Raw genomic sequence first — 18,843 nt, 5'->3', positions numbered from 1 at the left:
TATCAAGCACATTGTGAAAGATGGCTTCTTGTACAGAATATAAAACACCCTGGGGAGTTCTTTGGGGAGGAACATTTAATTTTTCCAAGTCTTTTGGTGATGTAATATTTTAACAGCTGTTAAAACATATCTACTTATTCATCAGCTGCTTTTTAAAAAGCAACATTTATAGCATATCCCAGAATCACTTTCACTTTTCTATTGATCCAATAGACTAGAACTGAAATATATTTGCTCCTTGACATTCTTCTCAAACTTATCCTTTGTGAAGTTAAATATTCTTCAGGTAATATCTGGGTAGTTAAATATTAACCAAACTTTCAAGGAGTGTATTTTATATCTCTGTTATACACCCAATCATATTTGTTTTCAATATTTTATACCTGAAAAAATAGTTGATATTTTGCAGTATATGACAATAGGCTCCTACAGAAGAAGAGCAGGATATGAACACCATAAATAATAATACATAATAAGAGTACACAATGATATTAAGCATTTGACAGGTAACATGCAACAATAGTCATATTTGACAGTGAAGAGCTTATGGAGAAATCGTGTCCTCACCCACTTTTGGACACACCGACTGCTGGCATGTGGTCATTGGAGGGTTGGCCAAGGGTCAAAGAAAGTCAGCCTGATATAGATGGTTAACATCACAAAAGGCGAAAACCAATTAGCCTTTCCCCCTCCTCATTTTCTTTGAAAATATTAATACTTTGGTATCATAAAAACCCTCATAAAAAGACATATTTTTATCGGATTATTATTTGTAGAGTGTTCTAATCCAATGATGGGGGATTAAATGGGTAAGACTCACATACTTAAGATACTGCTCCTTCTGCTCTTTATTTAACTTAATGCATCATGACAGTAAATCCAATTCCATGTTTGGCTTTCCCCCTTTATTTCCAGTTTAGACTTAAAATTCATCAGTTTGAGTCAGGTATTGGAAATATTATTTTTTAAAAATGTGGTTATTACATGCAATAGGTTTCTATAGCAGTTACTGTATTTAGTGTTGACCCTATTATCTCTTGCTTGTGTTTCAGTATCACTAGGCCATGCCCTATTAAAAACATTTCCTTTGAACAAACAGTCTTACTGAATGTGTCTAAGCAGACTACAATTTTAAAATCTCTTATTCCAGTGTAGTATGTTCGGTAGGACTGCCCCGGTCCCTGGAATATATGATTAAAACTACGTATGTGAGACAGGGTTGTTTTCAACATCCTGGGAGATCGAGGGTGCTTTTAGTTAGAAGCAGCACTGTCAGCTCCTTGTTTGGTTGTTGTTGTTGTTGTGTGTGTGTGTGTGTGTGTGTGTGTATATATATATATATATATATATATATATATATATATATATAGGAAACTGGTACCTGTCTGAGGCCTGGGCCTTGGGTTGGTGTCCTTTTCAGTGCAGGGGTAGATTCAGTCTAGATCGCAGAAGTTTGGGGTATGTCTAAACCTGGAGAATCAAGCACAAATGTTGATCAACTAAGGCGTCTTGTTTCAAAATAAAAACAAAACGGGGAGGGAGAGGGGTAAGCAGTATTGTTCTTTTTCTGGCAACTGGACAAAAGCAAAGAATAATACAGATATATCATTCCCCCCCCCCCCCGTCAGCTGACATTCATATTTAAGCTTGCATTTGGGTGGTGGTCTGCTGGCTTTACCGGCCTGGTTTTTCTTTCTTTGCTATTGTATTTCTTGGGACTCTTTCTTGCCTGTTTTTATCCTGAGTCTTGAATGCCTGCCTGTCTGAACTCCAGAATTATTTCTGCTTCAACTGCCTCAAGTTTTGTTGTTGCTTTTGAGGCTGGTGTTTTTGTAACCCTTCAAGAAATGACAGGCCCAAGGAGGCTAGCATCTACAAGGAGAAGAGAGAGATAATATATTAGTCCCAGTTTAGGCTAGGAAAAGTGGGCATGGATGACTCCAGGGAAAACTCTGAAGGGTAGCAAAAAGCAGTAGGATAATGTTCCCAAATACTTGTGCTACCACTTTACACTGCCCCACATTTTTCACTCAGTCCATTGAGATGCATCACTTACTTTGTACTCGATCATGTCCTCCAACCCAGCAAAAAACAGAAGCCACCATTGCAGACCTGGCCACCACAATGCCAGCTCTGCCTAACCAGACCCTCATGGCAAGAAGGTGCAGCAGCCCGCCCCCCACCTTCTCTTTGACAGGAAGAGAAAACTAGTTTAGTAGGCCCAGGTTGGAACATTATGCCTAATCAAGTGAAGTCCAGCTCTGTGTCTGCCAATAACATTTTAGGGACACAAAATACCTCAAATAAAAGCTCATTCTCTAAAAATCAAACAAGCATTGCCCCCGGGTTCACCAGAAATGGCTGGCCCTGCAGGGACAACACTTTCTAGAGGAGGTTCCAGAAAAAGGGCATTTTGAAGGCCGGATTCCTAATGCAACTGTGGAGAATTTGGGAGAGATTTTGGACTACAGGGCTGTCATTTAGCCCTGTGTATCATTGTTTTGTTTCCCCTCCAATACAAATGCCCACATTTAAACCAAAACATTATTTTGAAACAGCCAGCCAGGCTTGTGATTGATTCTTCTGTGAGAACAGCTAGACACCAAAACCTGGCTCTCCTTGTCAAATAGCAGCTAACATGACAGAACTTGTGTTGGGCTCCGTTCCTGGAAATCTTCAACTAGTTTATGGGTCATAGTGCCATGACCACATCCTTGGCATGAATTTAGACTCTCTACCCGTGACTGCCTACTACATCAGATTATGATCTCCAAATATATTGTATGTAACAAATCACTTTTATTACTGTGAAGAGAATAGTGTGATAACATGACAGCTTGTTTACTGTGACTCCTAAGGAGTAGAAGCCAGCATGATTCCTAGGTCAGAGAGTATCACTCTTTATGTTAGTAAAGAACTGTGAATGATTTGCTTTGATATTTTATTTATTACGTTTATCCTGCCTTTCTTCCAATAAGCACAGGGGGTACTGGGTTCTCCCTGCCTCGTGGCCATTTTATCCTCACTACAAAGTGAGGTAGATGAGGCTGAAAGAGAGCGATCGGTCTAAGGTGACCCGGTGAGTTTCATGGCCAAGTGGGGATTTGAATTTGGCTCTCCCCAACCTTAGGGCAATGTTTTCCCAAACTTGAGGAGAAAATATAATCCTCAGTATTTTGCTGTTTATATGGTTTTGAAAATTATGTATACTGTATATTTTTAAACTCTTTGAAATTGTCTTTTATAAAGAGGTAATTAGTGTATTTATAATATTTTGTTTGCGACTTTTGTCTATGTTTGTTGTGAACTGTTTTGAATATACTGTATACAAAAGCAGTGTACAAATAATGTGCCTGGACTGACAAGAGTGATTCTTATGGCATATGGACAGCATTTTCTTCATCAAACAAGTGAAGCCAGGTGAGCAAATTCCACCAAAAGAAGACTAATTTGTTCCCCACAAGAGAATTATAAAAACCTTATCTGGTGAAAGAGTCCTCTTCTGTGCCTAATATACATCTAGTTGTAACATTTTAATTCGTGGGATTCATTATCGTATATTTGTTAGAGTACAAGTTCTAACATTTTTGTCAAAATAGTTCAAAATTCCCTGGGGATGTTCATTTGAACATCATCTTTTGCTGTTGCTCTCATGTCCAGTTTACAGGCTTCCCATAGGCATCTGCTTGGCTGCTGTAAAAACAGGATGCTGGACTAGATGATCCAGCAGGCTTGTCTTATGTTTTAGAAGTGGATCTTTGGCTTGTCAAGAGTCAGTCTTTTGACTGTTACATTGAAGATCTGTATTGACAAAAACTTTTCTATGGATTAAACCAGATGAAACTACGCGAATAACCCCAGAAGCCATTCTCATTGGATACAAAATGTTATTAGCACTGGTCCAAAGTGATCAATTATATCAGGGTAAGCCAGATGGTTGGACCACAGTTCCCATCTGTGGTTGGGGTTGGGGATGATTGGACTTGTGGTTGAACAACATCTAGAGAATATCATGTTGATGGCCCTTTATTGTTTTTGCAGCACTCACCAGTCAAGTATCCAGGGGGGGGGGTAGTTATTTGTATCTCTGTGAAGTTGATAAGATATTTGAAGATATAAGATATATGGAATGGAATGATTATTTAGTAATTCAGTTGACTTCTTTGCTTCTTATTTCCCAGCAATCACTACAGCTGCAGAATTCATTTGACGGTTGTTGAATTTCTGCTGTAACAAAAATCTTGGCCCAAGCACCTTGGCCACAATCCAATGATGGACTTAAGACCAATGAAATTAGAAAGCTTAAGTGTGCTTTTCTTTCAGTTGAGTTTTGGCTTTCGTTGTAAATGAAAGGTCACAGATGGCACATAGTTGAAAGGGACACAAAAAAAATCACACTGTACTTGCCTTGTCAAATATAGTACAAGCAGTTGCAGTCTTCAAATAATTTGGTTCTCTACTAAAATCTGCTCACAAACAGGATTTATGAAGTCCAATACACTTGGGCAGTCATGAAGAAAACCATATAAATTATTATGTTAGTTGACTCAAACTTTCCAAGCCAACCTGAGAATCATATCCCATATTTATGAACATTATTTGATATATAACAATGGGTTGTAGGCTTGTTAATATGTTGTGAGGGTTTGATAAAACCCAGCCCTTAGTCTGCTTTGCAGACTGGTGCTGTGTAGCTGTAAACAATAAATATTTGGGAAGGTAACTAAACACATCCTTAGCTTGAATGAATTCAAAACATTAGACTATTGAGACTACTGAGACTACAGTCCCTAATGCTTTACTAGATAGTAAAGTCCATTGAACACAGTGGAACTTGCTTACAGATAAATTTATCTGAGACCATGCAGCTGGTGATTGACAAAAATCCTAAGCACAGGAAGTTGCTATGCACACACTCAGCATGTGTGTACCCCAGCTGAGCTGGGATGGGGTAGTTATAGTGGTGTAGCTCAGCTGAGCTGATAACCAGCCAGCTGAGCCAGAGATTCACTGAATCCAAAATTGCTTATCCCTGTGATTCTAAGCTTAGAATTGCTCCGAGGCTCCTATATGTAATTTTCAAAATATTTTCTGGCAAACTATGCAAACTTCATCTAAGATACAGTGAAATACTTGAATTTAAGATGACTTAGTCCCACTGAGATCAATGGAACTAAATCCATCTTCTTTTACTTGATTAGATTATAGCCTGACCTGTAATTCTGAATCGTAAGTATGTATGCTGTTTTATGTAGGAGGCTAGGAGCTATTGGAATACAAATAGATTTATTAACCACCATTTCCATCTCTGACTCCTTTTTGAATTTTCTTTTAAAAGTTAACTTTTCCTTTCATTAGTTGATTAATTTCCTTAATGGAATCTCACTCAATTTGGTACTTAATTTGATGTGACAAATTCATTGTTTTTCCTAAAATTTCTGCATGGTGAATATTCTCTTGAATATATTCCCATATAACAGGAGCTGTGTTTGAATGCCTTTTGGATAATAATTGAGTACATGCAGAGTCTCAGATTTCACCATACGAGGGCATATTTTTGTGCACAGAAAAAGTACCTTTGGTGATACTTTTAGACCCTTTTAGACCAGATCATCCTAAGAACTGGTTTCAAACATTCTGCAGTATTGAACTCTTACAAAGCCTTTTTTAGATGTTTATTAATAATTTCATTTATTTATTTAGTACTACTGTGATCAACATTACACTGGAAGGTCCCAGGGCAGTGATGCGCTCATATTAAAATGAAATAATGGTACATTAAAGAGAATATTACATTGTCAAAATAATTCATCATAAACATCACAAAGCAGGAAAACCATCAAGAAGTAGCAAGGTTTATCCTCCTTTTCCTGGTACCTTAGTTGGAATTTACCCCACCTACTCATATTCTTTAAATAATACACCATCATACTCAGAATACTGGAAGTGTTTAAAAAATATCTCACATCCAAGAGCATTTTTATTCCTTAGTATCCACAATGCTCAGTCTGAAAGCTTTGTTAAATTGGTTTTACATTCTTCCACATTTCAAAAATATGCATTTTATTCTGCCATTTTTCTCACTTGATTACAGTAACACGCTAGCAACACAGCCAAATCATGACCAGCATGTTCCATAAGTTATTCAGATGTCACAGCTACAGATGGATTACTGTTTGTGGCACCTCCAGACCTTCTCCTTTTGTGTTCCTGAAAGAGGGTGTGTTAGCATCACATATAATGTGAGTACTACTTAAAAAAATACTTTTGCCTCACAACTTCTTGGACACTTAACAGATGGTCCGCTCGTCATTCTTTATCACCACGAGACCTAATTCCCCACATGGTAGCCTTTTGATGTCTCTCCATTGGCATTTCTGGGCAAGTTTGACTACTATAATTCCAGGGCAGTCTGTTTCCAGGAGTGATTAGTGTGACAGTATTTCGGGTCACAGACTGCACATTATTTTCCAGGCAGATTACTGTACCAGCCTAGAGCCTTTCTGCTAGCTACTGCCAGCAGGGGACTAACCACCACCATTTCCACCCATCTGCTTGGCAGGTAGAAGTGGGAGGTCTATGCCAGCAGAGTGGTGCTGGTGTTACTCTGCCGGGGGGAGGGTGGTAGAGACCCATAAAACTGGGCAGAGGAACACCTCAGCTCAATCCATACCCACTCAACCCAACACAATGGAGGGTTTGGATTGCTCTCCCAATTTGGTTTGCAAGTCAAAATGATCAATGAAATGTACCAATTCTATACAAACACATGGAGGAAAAGTGGGAAGATCCCATTTTGTGGAGCTGCAGCTTGAAATATGGAGCAGTAAGCAACCCCAATTTATTCGTAAGTGACGTTAACATTGTTTTACATGTATAACTTTTAAATTATTTTTAAATTATTTTTCAATTAAACATTTTACAAACTTACTGATATCCAAGGACTTCCCTTCTCTTTCCGTGGTTCATTTTATATATCTTCCATTCCTGCATATTTTACTATAACCATTCAAGTCAGTTTTCCATTTTTACACCATTCAAACATTAATTACACTGTTAAATTTATCTTAATGCTGCCAGCGTTTTCATTTGTGTCCAATTATTTTCCATATATTCAATAAATGTTTCCACTCTTCTTTAAATGTATGTCCTTCTGGCTCTCTTATTCTATGTGTTAAACCTGCAAGTTCTGCATATTCTAACATCTTAAGTTGCCAATCCTCTTTGTCTCTCACTCATTTTCCATTTTTGGGCAAACAAAACACAGTTTATATATGTTGTTGCATATATAAACAAGCTTTTCTGACCCCTAGGAATTTCTGTCTGGTTTATTCCCAATAAAAAGGACTCTGGTCTTTTGGGGAAGGTAATTTTAAACATTTTTTTCAACTCATTATAAATAATTTCCCAATATTCTTTTACCTTTTTACATGTCCACCACATATTGAAAAGGCCCCCCCACCCTTTCTATACAATAAATGATGTTCACATTGTTGGTTCCTCCTGCCCCTTCCCACCACTTTCCACATCTGTTATTCGATGGTAAAGCTTCTATGAGCTGGAGTGTCCATTCTCTTAAAAGCAGCTATTAATGTCCACTTTCTATCCTGCATCAACAACCCTTCGAATAGTGCAAAAGAGGCTTAGAGGTACTTGTAATGTCACGGGTGTATGTGCATTATCAGACAATGATGGTGGAAAGTGAATTCGACCATTGTCCCACCCATTCAACACGCTACCCGACAAGCTCTCTTTCCGTCCATGAAAAATTACGCTATAATAAATTTAAGCTGCCACAAAACTCTTTGTTGCCTTTGTGGCATCCAAGTAACATAACCCCACATTTGGAAAATGCTTTTTGTGCCAGTCCCACGTGTAATTTCCCCCTGCTTTACATTAGTTACTCCTTCTTTATTACAACATAGAATCTGGGGTACCTCAAGGACTAATGCATCTCATTATGGCATCAGCTTTTGTGGACTTGAGTGGCTCAGTCCAGAAAAGCATATGCTAGAATAAAAATGTCTTTCAGGTGTCCCAAGGCTGTTGGTTGGCTTCCCCTGCTGCAACTAAGAGGCGACATTATTTAGTATTAGAGGCTTTACCTGGTGCCATTTGCTTTTGATCATTCCTCCTTCCCTCTTCTTCTATTAACCCATCGTCCCCACTCAAGACCCCTGGCTAATGACTTCTCTCACTTTCTCCCCTTGCCTCCTCTGTCGGGTAATCCATCACGTCTTCCTTCTTAATTAGCACCCGCCTCCTCCCTGCCTCGCGCCTGTTATCGACCGACACGCCACTCCTTTAATTGCTGGAAGAGGAAGAAAGAAAGAAAGAAAGAGAGAGAGAGAAGGACCAGTAAGGGGAATCTCCGCGTGGCGCGTCGCCTGCCTGCTTTGACTGTTTGCAGGAGGTGGAAGCAGCGGCGGCGGCGGCGGCAGACAACGAGGAGGAGGCGCGCTCCTCGGCCCTGGCGCGCACTCCCGCCACCGCTCCTCCCGGGGGCGCGCACGTGGTCCCCCGGCCGCGCGCCCGATGGTCTCTGCCCTAATGCGGGAGTCTGAGCGAGAAGGCGCTGCAGAAGGATGGGAGCTGTGCGGGGAGGAGGCGGCGGCGGCGGGGGCACCGGCGGAGAGGTCTTGTAGCCCGGCGGCGGGTGCGGAGCAGCAGCGAAGAGTATCTGGGCGGCGATGAGGCAGCTGTGAGCCTGGCCTTGCCGGCAGGGAAACAGGCAGGGGACTCAGCCCGGGCGGCGGCGGCGGCGGCTGGCCAGGTAAGGCGGCCGCGCTTTCTCCACGGAGGTGGCTGCATCGGGCAGCTGCGGCCCCAGGCGGGGAGATCGATGGAGGCATCTTTCGCATCCCCGGCTTAGGGCATCAGGAGGTGGCGGCTTCGGTCATGCAGCAGCTAAGCAAGCAGGGAGAGAGCCAGGAAAGGGATGCAGCTTCCACCTTTGCCCTACCAAACGTCCTGATATCATGTCCTGGCTCCACCAGCTCATCCCCCCCCCCCCAACACACACCTCGCTCCACTGCAGACCCCAAAGGCTCTTCTTGGCCTCCGCTGCTGGTCTTACTGCAGACCCGTGTATTGCCTGTCATGCATTGGCTGTGCACTTTGCCAAGCAGTTTCTGCTCCTCATGAGCCCCCTTGCCCCTCAGCAGGGCATCTGGAGTTGCTTTGGAGGGGGGGGGTATACTCTTGAGGCGGCTACAAGCTCCAGTATCCTGCTACTGCGGGTAAAGGAGAGAATGATGTGACCCAGCCTCTTGAAATTTGGCCTGCTTTCTATTGGGTGGGGGAGATGTTTGACATTTCTGGCTGATTTATTTATTTTTTGCTGGCAAGGAGGTTGGGGAGAGACATCCCCAAACCCTCAGACATGAGGAAGCTCTGTGTAATTCAGCTTCCTGCCATATATGAAGAATTGTTGTCTGATGCTCAGTAGGCCTTGATGCTGTGACTTTTCCAGGTAGGAAGACCCTTGGAATACAGATGCAGATGTCTCCCTTTCAGGACAAAGCTGCAGATACATTGAATGGCCATTCTTCCTCTTTTTGTTCTGTCTCAGGTCTTTCGGTTCACTTTGATTTAAAACAACAAAAAAGGAGAACTGACTAAAATGTGTTGGATACATGACAGCTTATAGATGCTCAGTCTAGAACTCTGAACTAGCACCCCCCTTTCCTATCTACTCAGAAGCATCAAGGCAAGTGTTTGATGCAATTTCTTTCTTTTCAATTTTGCCTATGTATCTACAGGCTCAGGTGTGGTACAGATAGCAGTGACGTGTTTATGTGTTGGTTGCTTGAGAGATCTTGCATGTACAGTTGGAAAACAAGCAAGAACCTCAAGCCCCATAATTCCGGACCTAAAGGGGCTGCTGGGAATTTATGGAAACCTATCCCTTTGGCTGTCAGTTGGCTTTAAAAATGGGAGGGCAGAACATCTTTCTGGAGCATCTGGTACTCATTTCTGATAGGAATAGGATGCTAGAATACAGGGATTTGCTCTGGTGTGGCAGCTACAACAATATTTTCTGGGGTGGGGTGAGGCAAATATATGCTGTATATTAAAAGCCATGTTCATCATGAGCTGTTAGGATCAGAGTTGTGGACATATTTTAAAAGAAGTGAGCTTTGCATAGGCAATTTGAGTCAGCCTAGTTGGTATTGATCAAGGAGGTGAAAGTGCTGAATCATTTGTACTTTTTCTTCTCCCAGCATGTTAGGCTCTTCAGTCCTATTATCGTCTTCAGGAAGTGCAAGATCTAGTTGCTGAATTATCAGCCTTCAGCATCTTCTTTCACTTTAACCAGTACTGGCATGGTGTGGGAATCCTTTGGATCCCAATAGGCAGCTCTTAACTTTATCTAAGTGTGACTTTAGATTATTCTTCTTTTGATTTAGCTGCTCCTCTCAATGTCTTAATAACGTTTATGACACAGGAAGTGTGCTTACAATATTAGCTGAAACGTCTGCTTGGAAAATACTGCCAGTACTTGAGAAAGGATTATTTTGATATTTATGTATTTTTTACTTTTTAAAATGAAAGGGCCTTCCCCACTGATTCAGTCACATTTGAGGTTTAGGGATAGGTGCTTCTTGTGCCTTATTGAACACTGATCAATACCCAGTGCTGCTATTCATTACAGCTATGTGTTAACATCGAACATTTTAAAGTCCCCATTGATTTTTTATTGGAGACAGTTAAACACATGTTTAACTCTCCCACTGAAATGCATTTATTTCAGTGTTTATAGCCCCAAGTATGAAATGGCACGTTCAATTAAAATATTTGTTACCTAGAAACTACCCTTTTTAGGGTGCGACTCTGAAAATAGTACATCAATAACTCCCCAACCTTTTGGCCAACTTTATGCATATGAAGATCCAGTATGCTTAGACCAACACACTGACTATTTTTTTCCTGGGTCTCTACCTCCTTACAGAAATTGGATTTGGGGACCTAGACAGAACCCATATGAAAGAACAATATCTCGCAATCATCCTAAGTCTTCATGTGGATAGAATTAGCTAAGACGTTGTGCTCACATTTTAAAAGGATGTTTGCAATGGCAAACATGATGTCTGTGAAATAAGGCCATTGGTGATGAAACCTGTCCAGCCTGTGTAGCAGATTTTTTTTTCTTTTGGAATGTTTTTTATTCCTATAAATATATACTGTCTCTCTGTGTGTGTGATTCAACTGTGTGAATTTACTCACGAGTAGTCTCATGGACTTCGGGAGATCTGCCTGCTCCATTTTGGCTGTATGAGAGTGCAACTTCCAGATGTTTTGCAGACTTGCCTATGCCTACAACTTACACCTGCAATATGCTGCTAGCAGCCAGTGATCCATTATTCTCGCAGTAAATACACCACACTAAAAGACTTATTCATCTTGGAGGTAATCCTTCCAGCTCAGACTTGGACCTTTATGTGACTATTGCAGTTATTCAGCAGTCTCCAAGAATCTTTTTCAAACACCTTGTTATTTGAACTTGAAACATGGGTAATAGTAAAAAAAAGGCCCTGACAGTTGATCTTAAAGGTTGTGATGAGGACAAGCCTGTAACTGAAGTATGCAAGGGCTAACTTTCTGCTTAACTTTTGATAGACTGTGCCTTTTGCTTTGGGCTGACATGTTTTTTTTCTCTCTCTCTCTTGGGAGAAGAGCTATATCAAGCTGATGCATAAGAGGAATAGAAGCTTGCTCTCTTCTTTGGGTACCTTTTGGCTCTTTTAGGGCAAAACCAGCAAGGATTCTGTTTCCTATGTGCTCCTGGCAAGAAGACATAATAAAAATCTCTTGATTGAGAAGCCGGCGCTTCTCTTTATTTTTTTTCTTAACCATGTTACCCTAAAATACCTATCCATTAAGCAGATAGCTAAATTGATTGCCAGCATGATTGCTCTGTTTCCTCAGAATGTTTTGGTGCTAATCAAACTTACCGTAGCTAATCCTTTCTAAATAAATAAATACCAACTGTCGTCTCTTCATGTTCCCATGAAAATGAAGTGCACTAATGAAAGCATGTACTGGCAATAGAAAGAAATGGCTTCTGACTCTAACAATCAACAGAGGCAGAGCACCTCCTAAAGTTTAAGAAGCCTGATTTGCCTGTTGTGCTTGGTGTTCCCTGGGACTGATAGAATGTGATAGCAGGGGCACTATGGCAGGAAATCCATTTTATTTATCTTAAGGCTTTTTCATGCTCTAGATTCTAGAATGTGGGACTCTGTCGTCCTATATTTATCTAAAGTAATTGCAGTATATAGTGCTCCATTATAGAACAGTAGAGGACAGCCTCTTTTTCTTTCTTTTTAAAATGCACATGGCCTGGGGAACAAGAACATTTGGCTAAGCAGAAATTCAGGTTGTTGAGCGTGCCTGAAAATTATATAGGGTGACTTTAGGGAGAAAACACAGTGCATTTTGGTAGCTGCTTCAGATTGCATATTCTGTTGTTTCAGAATGTCTCACAGCCTTTAAATATAAAGTAAGGATATATTATTCTTGCATTTTGAGCATGGCCGGGGATCCCACTTGGAGCTGCTTGATTCCAAGATAGCCTCCCCATGGACACTTTCTTCTGCATATTTGTGTTTGTGCTGAACAGAAAGACCCATTCTCTTTGAAAGCATCTTCAAACTCTATAGGACAATATGAAGAAAGAAGCCACAGCTCAATGGTAGAGGACATGCTTTGTGTGCAGAAGGTCCTAGGTCATAATTCTTGGCATCTCAAGTTAGAAAGGATCAGAAAGCAAGAGATAGGACATCAGAAACCCTGGAGAGCTGATGCTGGTCAGAGGAGACAGTGTTAGGTCAGCAGGACCAACAGGCAGACCTGGTATAAGATCACCCTATGTTCTTATGAAGCAAGTTGCTCCACACATAAACAGAGGTGTCCCTACAGTCCTCAAATATATACCACCTCATTGTTCTCACTCTACTTCCATTTAGGTAAACTATTTAATTGGTATTAATGTAAGAGGATTTGCTACAGGGACTGCCTGAGAGAGGGGTTGCTTGGATGTCTGAACTTTTGCCCTTCTCTTTTCCCTTTTAACAATACAGGAGATCAGTTCTGATCACAATTATTATTATAATCTGAACCTAAACGACCACTGTATTTGTAGAGCAGTGTGCATGTGAATTATATCCTCCCCTGCATCAACTCAGATGGACTAGTAGACATGTGTAGTAAGAGCTTCAGCTTACCGGCTTGAGGCCTGTTATGGATGTAACTGCATACTGTTCATTGTGATCTCCATGAGCTTTGGGTCCGTGTGGCTACTCACCCTCCCATCCCATCCTCCAACATGCGCATGAGAAAGAGTTTGAAAACTTTGGTTTCCATTTTCAGTCAGTCACAGTTTTAGTGTTGCATCCAAATTCTAAACTGTGGTTAATCTTAACAGCAGTTTATTGAAATAAGCAGTTTATTGAAACAAGCCAGGGTTTATTATCTGGAAGAATCATTATGGGATTCTGCTTTCTTCAATCTGTGTATGGAAAACTTGTCTATAATGTATGAGTTAAATGTGTAAGTTCCTCTATAGCATGGGTGTCCAACAGGTCAATTGGGATCGACTGGTTGATCCCCAGGAGGTTATGGTTGATCACGGTCGATCGCGGTCTCCTTTTCCTTTGTGGTGGCATAAGAGCACCTGGCCCCGCCCCCTCGCCCCGCCCTTCTTTTTCGCATAAAAGTTGGAACGGAAGATGGAGATTTTGCTGTCAGGTAGATTGTTTCATTAGCAATCTTTTGGTGAGCGACTTTTCCCCTTTCTCCTTTACTCAATTTTGACATTTTTGTCTCAAAAATGGGACTTTCCTACCTAAAAAAGCTCAACAACTTTGATCTGAACCCCCCAAAAGGGGTAGATCACTGCCAGTTTTTTATTCTGTGAGTAGATCACAGTCTTTTAGGAGTTGGATGTCCCTGCTCTATAGGAAGCAAGTGTTTGGAGTGTGAGGAAGCAACTTTCTGACACCCCCCCCCCCAGCTGAATGGTGTTATAAGAATTTTAAGGTCTTAGATGTATAATAAATGTTCATGGATGTACCAAGCAAACACGTACATAGATATATGGACCACATGTCTGAGGCAGCACAGGAGGGCAGTCCTGAAACTATTTTAACTCCCAAACTGACCAAATGTTTCTCTGCAAAGAGGGAAGAAATGGAAAAAAATCTTCCCATTGTCTCAGGAATTAAGTAATTACCATCTCAAAGGAATGGCCAGACTACCAGAAAAGGCAATCAGATACGGCATTATCAGATAATCTGGCAGACAAGAAAAACTACATTCAAATCTCTAGTTACAGATAGGTAGCCGTGTTGGTCTGCCATAGTCAAGAAGTGTGCATGCACACGAAAGCTCATACCTAGAACTAACTTAGTTGGTCTTTAAGGTGCTACTGGAAAGAATTTTTTTATTTTGTTTTTATTCAAATTTCTGTTATAGACTGCCTTTTCTGTGATGTAGGTATGATGTTTTGTGGGTGGGGGTGGTTGTCTTGGGCTACACCCCTGATGTGATGTGATGTATGTATGGAGGGGTGGTCTGGAGCTCCAGGGCAGGGAATTACAAAATGAATATATAAGGCCTTGCGCGCCATTGTTCTCCTCCTCTCTCCTGTGTGTGGTGTGAGGGAGCACCCTGTTGCAACAGTCAATAAAGATCAGGCTTACTAGCTGCTTTGCTTCTCAATATTCTCTGGTTGGTCTCTGTTATTTTCTCCTACCAATAGGGAACCTACAAAAGGACTCTATATGGGCTCTTGGGTAGCAGTTTTTTTTTACTTATATCAATGGTTACACTGACTGTATAACCTCCAACATTTCTCCGATTAAAAATTCCATAATGATTATTTTACCATTTATACCCCACACATCTTACTGGGTTGCATCAGCCACTCTGGGCAGCTTCCAACATATAAAAAAACATAATAAATCATTAAACATTTTTTTTTAAAAAGCTTCCCTATACAGGATTGCCTTCAGATGGCTTGGGAATCGGATAACTCTATACCCCACAACATTTCTCCAATGAAAATAGGGACATCCTAAGGAAAAGCGGGACATTTCAGGATCAAATCAGGAACCAGGAAGGCTTCACTAAATCAGGGACATTCCTGGAAAATAGGGACACTTGGAGGGTCTGTGACTGTGTGTGTTACATCGCTTTTACACTTATCACTACAGAAGAAATTTGAGGTAGGTCTAGAAAAGTTCCAGATGCCACCATTCCTACCAGGTGGCCACCTCTTTTGTATTAATGCTCTTCTGCTATTAAATATGGTAGTCAGAAATTTAGAGTGTGTAGACTTTCCTAAGATTGAGATGTAGGAAAGCTGCATCTGTTAGTATTTTTATCTGCCATGCAATAATTAAAGCCCTGCTAGAAGGTGTAGAAGGAGACTAAAAGCCCCATTGCCCTGTCAGGCAGCTATCTCTAAACTAATATTCAACGTTTGCCCCTTCATGGATCTTTAAAAACATGATAGCAGCAATTTGATATATTCACAGAGGTGCTGCCTGGTTATTCTGTGCTATATTTCATCGCTGTAGGCTGGCATCATGCAACTGACTTGATGAACTGGCTCATTCTCTGTGCTACACATTCTCATTTTCACTGACTCAGCTGTGTCCTTTGCCTAGTGAGCAGCTCATGCTCTCTCTGCAGAAGCTAATGCGTGTTTTAATATCTGTTCACCAAGGTGCACATCTAATTTGTTTCACTGAACTCTGTGGTTTTTAGACCTTGGCTCCTTAATACTTCTTTTAAAGAGTCAGAACTGATTATATTTTAATTTTTTAAAATTTAGTCGCAGGGGGGCTCCTACCGTTCTGTGATTTTAACGACTAATCCATTCTCTTCTTCACAATACCTGCTGCAACCACTGTGGTTTGTATGTGGAGTGTGTGTATCTCTGTGTTTGCATATTCACAAACAGGATAACTGGGCAGCTCAAATTGCATGGTCTGAGCTTTAATTAGAGTGTTTCACATCCATCCTTGCTTAACAGGTCCCCTACAGTGGATCTGTTCACTTGACAGCAGTCAGGGGCTCAGGAGCAGAGGCACAGGGAAGATGGGAAATGGAGAGCGAGGGCGAGGAATCAGAGGGCAGTGTAGGAGGAGACAGTGGTCCGAGGGATTCCATAAGCCTCTCCAGCGAATCGGAAGATTCACAGAAGGGAGCGCCAGTGGCCAGGGGTAGGGGGGTCCCAAGGGGAACGCCCCAGGAGCAAGGGGGGAGCAGGGACTCCCAGAGTAGTAGTTGGAGATCAGGACCAGCTTCCCCACCAGAGCAGAGTGGGGGGGAAGGGTCCCAGGCATCGGGACCAGTACTTCCCCCACCAGGGAGAGAAGACGAGGCAGAGCTGACCACGCCTTCCTCGGAGAGTCGTACAACAGAGGGGAGGTCAGATCCGGCCAGTGTCACGGAAGAGGGAAGCAGTGATAGAAGCAGTGTAACGGTTAGGAGAAAGGTCACTGGGTTGGCGCGAGAAGCAAGTTCAAATGTACAGGAGCGCGGGACAGCAGAGAGTGAGGATTGGGAACCGGGTCCTAAAGCACGCCGGAGGCAAGGGGAGGAGCTAAGCGACTCAGCGTCGGAAGAGTCCAGGAAGGGCAATGCCCCAGAGGGCAGGAGGACCCAGAGGAGGAGAGAGCAGCGCAGAAGGTGGAGCAGGGCTAGGATCTTAAACTGGTGCGGAAGGGGAAGTGATTCAGATAGGACTTCGCCGATCTAGAGTCTAGACGTAGGGTTGCACGCTCTGGCTTTAAAATGGAAACTATACTTCAATAAAGACTTTTGTACATAATATCAGCCTGGCGTTGGTCCTCTGTGAGCTGGGACCTAGAGGCAGCCCTGACATCTGTGTTTGCATATTCACAAACAGGATAACTGGGCAGCTCAAATTGCATGGTCTGGGCTTTAATTAGAGTGTTTCACATCCATCCTTGCTTAACAGGTCCCCTACAGTGGATCTGTTCACTTGACAGCAGTTAGGCAGCTGCAGTGCTGAGATCATTGCCTAGTGTTCTGATGGGCATTGTCTCCTGCTCCGCCTGTCTGTCTGTCATATCCACCTGTTATCTTTTGTTTTGCACTTAGTTGGGGGTTTCTTTTAAGCTGGGCTAATCTTGATTTGTTCTGCTTCTGTGCAAAGGGGAGGCCCCCTAATACATAAACAAAGTTCTACAGTGCCAGTACCATATCAAAAAAGCACCTAGTTGGCTGTTCTTGCTGCCAGAATTACAGGGCAAGCCTGTGTGTGTCTGCTTGGAAGCAAGCCCCACTGAATACAAAGGGATGTACTCTCAGGTATGTGTTTTTAGGATTACAGGCTTCATCAAAACAATCTGTTTATCAGAATGAAAACAAAAAACTAGCAGGTCTTATCTTCGTCTTGTCCTTTGGGCATGGATGCTTAGGCCGTTTGCACATGTTTAAAGCACATTCAAAGCACATTTTGCTTGAAGAATTCTGGGCACTGTAAGGGTTGCTGGGTGTTGTAACCCTGTGAGGGGTAAACTACAGTGCCCAGAATTCTTTGAGCAACAGAATGTGTTTTAAAGGTATAGTGTGTACACAGCCTTTCCTGCTCTCTAAAATTCCTTGGGTATTGTATTTTATTAAGATCTGCCACCCCCTATGTTAATTCCCACTAAAACAGCCTGTCAGAACCCACAGGTAGACCATTCCTTCCCCACCCCAACCTTTCAACATGTCTCCAGAGCAGCTTCCAAAAAGTTTAAATTGCAGTAAAATAAATTAAAACAAGAACATAAAAGCACTTCAATATGAAAGCAGTCAGTGAGACAGTATCTTATCAAAGCTCATTAGTTCCTTTATTTATAATGTTGGAAATAGTGTGATTAGTAATAGTATTTAAAGCGAACCATCAAGGGCTATAGGTTTGCTCATTTCCCTAGTAACTCATGTGTAACTGTCAATTAATTTTTTTATTTAACAAGAATCACATAGAACTTAACTGTAAAACTATAAATATTTAATTGCATCCTTTTACCTGTTTCCAGTACTTTCTCTCAATCATTTGGGATGGTTGCATGAGCCCTCCTGGAAACACTTTCAGAGTGGGCTTATTTGCTGTCACTGCTATTCTAATTGAATACTTTTATTGAGATTGAAGGAATCAAATGTTATGAAGGAATGGGTTAAATAAAAATGAGGCTTTTACAGTATCAGACCTCTTATAGGGATTACTGTGCATAGTTAAGAAGATAATAAGCAGGAGATTAAAAGCCTTATGAATAGGAATACCATGGGGATGAATGATTCAAGGAATATTTTTAAAGGTGATTCATGAGAAGCAGCTTTGGTCCTGAAATTCACAACTGAATCGTGGGACTATATCTTGGGTGTATGATTTCAGTCTCAAAAACTGAATCCCAGAGATGTGGAGTAATCAGAAGCTCACGAGGTTCTGTGTAGTTCCCCATATTTATTAAAAGGCTCTCTCCCAAGTAAGTGAAGGAACATTTCTGTCTAAATGAAATATTTAAACTTTAAGAAATGTGTGTGATGGAAGCATATACATCAAGCAGTGTTTATAATGCAAAATAGTTTGACTTTAATATTGGCATCGATTTTACAAGAAAGCATAACTAGACTATCATGTTTTGAGTTCTCTGCCTCCTCTTGTTTAGGCTAAAGGCTGAAATGAAAAGGCTAAAAGCACAGAAGCCTCAGAAATCAACCTCTTCCTGAACCACAGTGGCCTCACTATTCAGTGGCTGCATGTATACTAACCCAATTGCTTCCTGAAATCCTGTAAATGGTAATGTTGGAAAGTGACTAACT

At 41.5% G+C, this 18,843-nt stretch overlaps 1 protein-coding gene and 1 long non-coding RNA gene across 5 annotated transcripts in view; one reads left to right on the top strand and one right to left on the bottom strand.

Annotated features, from left to right (window-relative positions):
* Nucleotides 1–2,165, bottom strand: part of LOC309344148 — a 62,633-nt gene extending 60,468 nt beyond the window's left edge. For 2 of the 3 annotated variants that reach the window (XR_014157633.1, XR_014157634.1), the window contains exons 1-2: nucleotides 2,057–2,165; nucleotides 1,382–1,872 (exon numbers count right to left, since the gene is read on the bottom strand). This is a non-coding gene — a long non-coding RNA (uncharacterized lncRNA). Of the gene's footprint in view, nucleotides 1–1,375; nucleotides 1,873–2,056 lie in introns of all 3 variants that reach the window. The other variant, XR_014157635.1, reaches the window with a different exon arrangement.
* Nucleotides 2,166–8,571: 6,406 nt separating this feature from the next.
* The window catches only part of NFASC (neurofascin), a 180,121-nt gene continuing 169,849 nt past the window's right edge, over nucleotides 8,572–18,843 (top strand). For both annotated transcript variants that reach the window (XM_081866288.1, XM_081866294.1), the window contains exon 1: nucleotides 8,572–8,773. The gene's annotated coding sequence lies outside the window, so the exon portion shown is untranslated. The remainder of the gene's footprint in view (nucleotides 8,774–18,843) is intronic.

Source organism: Podarcis erhardii (assembly GCF_964252035.2).
Source record: "Podarcis erhardii genome assembly, chromosome: 6".
NCBI lineage: Eukaryota > Metazoa > Chordata > Lepidosauria > Squamata > Lacertidae > Podarcis > Podarcis erhardii.
Note: the sequence above shows the minus strand (reverse complement) of the source record. Positions and strands in the feature narration are given on the sequence as shown.